Genomic DNA, 5,921 nt, shown 5'->3' on the forward strand with positions numbered 1-5,921 from the left:
CTGTCTGTCTGACAGACAGACAGACAGACAGACAGTGAGTGAGTCTCTTACTTGTTGTCTGCGTTCATGGTGATTCTCCAGATCGTGCTTCCCGGCGAGGACGGTCCAGCGAGACGCTTTGTTGTGTCTGTGAACACATGAACCAGTCCATGTCAGATGCAGCATGCTGAAAAATACCCAGATGTCCTACTACATCCGGTGGTGATTTTTAGTGTTGAAACCAGCAGCTTTATGGAGGTTCTGACCCACAATCCACTGCAGCAGAAGTTACATCACATGGACTGAGCCTCCCAGTGAAAACAACTAGCGATGAGACGGATATATAAGCAAGAGGCAAGTTCAAGGAGCCATAAATGAGTTGAAGTAGGTCCCAGGTGCAGCATACTGCATACTACATGCTACACCTGACATCATGCATTGGGACAAACTAAAGTTGCTGGAACGCAGCGCTGATGTAGATGTGAGTGACCCCTGACCTCTTGAAGCAGTGAGCAGACAGACAGACAGACAGACAGACAGACAGACAGACACCTCTTGAAGCAGTGAGCAGCAGACAGACAGACAGACAGACAGACCTCTTGAAGCAGTGTGCAGCAGACAGACAGACAGACAGACAGACAGACAGACAGACAGACAGACAGACAGACAGACAGACCTCTTGAAGCAGTGTGCAGCAGACAGACAGACAGACAGACAGACAGACAGACAGACAGACACCTCTTGAAGCAGTGAGCAGCAGACAGACAGACAGACAGACAGACCTCTTGAAGCAGTGTGCAGCAGACAGACAGACAGACAGACAGACAGACAGACAGACAGACAGACAGACAGACAGACAGACAGACAGACAGACAGACAGACAGACCTCTTGAAGCAGTGAGCAGCAGACAGGACCCAGGTTGGCCCCAGCACGGCCCCCCCGCAGGCTGCTGACTCCCCCAGGAGCAGAGACACGGTCCAGGGCCAGCTGTTGCTCCAGGCCTCCTCTCCCCCCATGATCCGCCCCTCGGGCTCCTGCTCCGGACTGAAGACACGCACGCCCGCTATGTCTATGGAGGGACGGACACACACACACACACACACACACACACAGAGACAGACACACACACACGTTTATAACAACAGCTACTATGTCTACGGAGGGAGGGTCACACACACTATTAGAGACCCACACGGGGTCAGACAGACACACAGACACAGACAGAGAGACACAAACACACGTTTATATCTACACTGACACATACACACACACTTTAACAGACGCTCACCCCGGCTGCATCCACACCCTAACCCTAACCCATAGTTTATTATGGGTCAATAATATTGATATAGTAAAATAATATTATTTCACTTATGTTAAAACACAAATATAGAAATACTTCATATTAAATATTATTAAAGATGAAGTTTGTATTTTACCACAGACAGACAGACAGACCTCCTGAAGCAGTGAGCAGACAGACAGACAGACAGACAGACAGACAGACAGACAGACAGACAGACAGACAGACAGACAGACAGACAGACAGACAGACAGACAGACAGACAGACAGACAGACAGACAGACAGACAGACAGACAGACCTCCTGAAGCAGTGAGCAGACAGACAGACATACAGACAGACAAGTTGAAGTTTGTATTTTACCGATGAATCCGAAGAGTTCGGAGAGAGAGGATTGTTCCTGAAGAGTTTCATTCAAAGTCTCGTTCAGTCGAGTCAGACCTTCAGACAGACAGGTAGGGGGTCAGACAGACAGTTAGAGGGTCAGACAGACAGGTAGGGGGTCAGACAGACAGTTAGAGGGTCAGACAGACAGGTAGGGGGTCAGACAGACAGTTAGAGGGTCAGACAGACAGGTAGGGGGTCAGACAGACAGGTAGGGGGTCAGACAGACAGGTAAAGGGTCAGACAGACAGACAGGCAGAGGAACAGACAGACAGGTAAAGTGTCAGACAGACAGACAGACAGGTAGAGGGGCAGACAGACAGTTAGAGGGTCAGACAGACAGGTAGGGGGTCAGACAGACAGGTAGGGGGTCAGACAGACAGGTAGGGGGTCAGACAGACAGGTAGAGGGTCAGACAGACAGGTAAAGGGTCAGACAGACAGACAGGTAGAGGGACAGACAGACAGGTAAAGTGTCAGACAGACAGACAGACAGACAGGTAGAGGGGCAGACAGACAGACAGACAGAAAGATAGAGGGTCAGACAGACAGGTAGAGGATCAGACAGACAGAAAGACAGACAGACAGACAGACAGACAGACAGACAGACAGACAGACAGTTAAAGGGTCAGACAGACAGACAGGTAGAGGATCAGACAGACAGAAAGACAGACAGACAGGTACAGGATCAGACAGAAAGACAGACAGACAGTTAAAGGGACAGACAGACAGACAGTTAAAGGGTCAGACAGACAGACAGACAGACAGTTAAAGGGTCAGACAGACAGACAGACAGACAGACAGTTAAAGGGTCAGACAGACAGACAGACAGACAGGGTTTAGGGTCTCTGGCTGTGTTTCTTACTGAATGACTCAATAAATAAAATGTTTTTTCCACTTCTTTTTCTAACAGTGAATCTCTGCTCGCAATCCGCTGTCTGTCTGTCTGTCTGTCTGTCTGTCTGTCTGTCTGTCTGTCTGTGCCAGTGTTAATACACAGCTTAGGCTCTGTAAACAAAGGGCCCACCATAGCTAGCAGCTTGCCAGTTTACAGATCCTAGGCTGTGTGTTAACACGGTACTGACAGTTAGAGGAGCAGACAGACAGGTAGAGGGTCAGACAGACAGGTAGAGGGGCAGACAGACAGGTAGAGGGTCAGACAGACAGGTAGAGGGTCAGACAGACAGGCAGCGGATCATATGGAATCTTTTTATGGAACAACAGATGAATGAAAGCAGCATTATAAACATGTGTGTCATTCCCAAAGACTGGAGCACACACACACACACACACACACACACACACACACACACACACACACACACACACACACACACACACACACACACACACACACACACACACACACACACACACACACACACACACACACACACACACACACACACACACACACACACACACACACACACACACACACACACACACTACAGAGCCTAGGCTGCGTATTAACTGCATGTAAAGGTGGTACCTGGTCCAGGGTCAGCCGCTGAAGCCTCCGACGTGTTTGAAGCGTTCAGATTGAAAGCTGAAGAAACACACACACAGAGACAGACAGACAGACAGACAGACAGACAGACAGGAAATAGTCTGCGTGGATCAGTTCATATTTTGAAACAATGAAACACAGATATATTGATCCTCCATAACCTAACACAGCAGCGCCCTCCTGTGGTCAGACAGACTCACTACACACTGCACACTACACACTACACACTACACACTACACACTGCACACTGCACACTACACACTGCACACTACACACTACACACTACACACTACACACTACACACTGCACACTGCACACTGCACACTGCACACTACACACTACACACTGCACACTACACACTACACACTACACACTACACACTGCACACTGCACCAGTCTGATTCAAACCTCTGGATACACAACAAGCTTCATTTGAGCATCTCATGTTTCTCCAGAATGAAGTTTATTTTGATATTAAATTTTTTTCTAAATCATGACACACACACAGAGACAGAGACAGAGACAGAGACAGAGACAGAGAGAGAGAGAGAGAGAGAGAGAGAGACACACAGAAGAGAAATTAACAAAAAGTAGCAAATAAGTTCAATAAATAGTCTAAACATTTTCACATCAACAAGAGACTCACCCTGCGTTCCGAATCGCATACTTTCTTTTTTCTATTCTACATACTACATCCGACGATAAAAATAATCTAGTTAGGATGCAGTATGCTACAATTGGGACATACTTTAACTTCATCCTAACATGGCTCCTTGATCTTGCCTCTTACTTTTATATCCGTCTCATCCCCGTTTGTTTTCATATGGAGGCTCTGTTGATGTGACGTCACTTTAGGTTTGCACTGGATTATGGCTAAATAGGATGCAGTTTTCAACACTAACAATCTTGGCCGCATGTAGTAGGACATCCGGGTAATTCTAACCATCCTAAATCTGGCCACAAGAATCGGGACATCCTAAATCTTTTTTCTACATACTATATAGTAGAAAGTATGAGATTCAGAACACAGGGACTCTGACAGACAGTGAAACCATGTAAACAGACAATTAGCACATGTGTGTGGTGGACATTATCCCGGGTTAGAATCCAGCCCGGGTCGTTCTCTGCATGTCATTCCCCTCTCTGACACATTTCATCTCTTGTCTCTACACACTGTCAATAAAGTATAATAAAAACCTCCCTCCCTCCCTGCCTGTCTGTCTGTCTGTCTGTCTGTGCCAGTGTTAATACACAGCCTAGGCTCTGTAAACAAAGGGCCCACCATAGCTAGCAGCTTGTCTGTCAATAAAGTGAATAATAATCAGATGCTCACCTGAGAGAAGAGAGAACAGGAACCAGAGTACGGATGACATCATTGCTCCAAACACCTCTGATCCACTGTGTCTGACACACACACACACACACAGAGAGAGAGACCTCCTTACAAACACGCACACACACACTAAACTATCCGTCCACTATCCACTACCTACTCTATCTGCCTCCACATTACACACACACACCTTCCTCACTACCATGCCACACACTGAAGCAGCTACACACACACACACACACACACACACACACACACACACACACACACACTGACTCACTCTCCTCTGATCCACTGTGTCTGATATGGCACTAATCACACACATAGACCTCCTTTACAAACACACACTCACACTAAACTATCCACCCACTGTCTGCCCTAACACAACTCCACATTACACACACACACACACACACACACACACACACACACACACACACACACACACACACACACACACACACACACACACACACACACACACACACACACACACACACACACACACACACACACACACACACACACACACACACACACACACACTTACCTTCCTTACTACCAGCTCCACTCTGAAGCAGCTACACACTCCCCTCTGATCTACTGATGACGCACCTGGCCCAGTCTGATTAGAAACACCTGGAGCTCTAACCCTGTTACTCTCTCTGACCCATTACCTGTCTGTCTGACCCTCTACCTGTCTGTCTGTCCCTCTACCTGTCTGACCCTCTACCTGTCTGTCTGCCCCTCTACCTGTCTGTCTGTCTGTCCCTCTACCTGTCTGTCCCTCTACCTGTCTGTCTGACCTTCTACCTGTCTGTCTGACCCCCTACCTGTCTGTCTGACCCCCTACCTGTCTGTCTGTCCCTCTACCTGTCTGTCCCTCTACCTGTCTGTCTGACCTTCTACCTGTCTGTCTGACCCTCTACCTGTCTGTCTGACCCTCTACCTGTCTGTCCCTCTACCTGTCTGTCTGACCCTCTACCTGTCTGTCCCTCTACCTGTCTGTCTGTCCCTCTACCTGTCTGACCTTCTACCTGTCTCTCTGACCCTCTACCTGTCTGTCTGACCCTCTACCTGTCTGTCTGACCCTCTACCTGTCTGTCTGTCTGTCTGACCCTCTACCTGTCTGTCTGTCTGTCTGTCTGACCCTCTACCTGTCTGTCTGTCCCTCTACCTGTCTGACCTTCTACCTGTCTCTCTGACCCTCTACCTGTCTGTCTGACCCTCTACCTGTCTGTCTGACCCTCGCAGTGTGTAGTGTGCAGTGTGTAGTGTGTAGTGTGCAGTGTGTAGTGTGTAGTGTGTAGTGTGCAGTGTGTAGTGTGTAGTGTGCAGTGTGTAGTGTGTAGTGTGTAGTGTGTAGTGTGCAGTGTGTAGTGTGTAGTGTGCAGTGTGCAGTGTGTAGTGTG

Source organism: Ammodytes marinus (assembly GCF_949987685.1).
Source record: "Ammodytes marinus genome assembly, contig: scaffold_36, whole genome shotgun sequence".
NCBI lineage: Eukaryota > Metazoa > Chordata > Actinopteri > Uranoscopiformes > Ammodytidae > Ammodytes > Ammodytes marinus.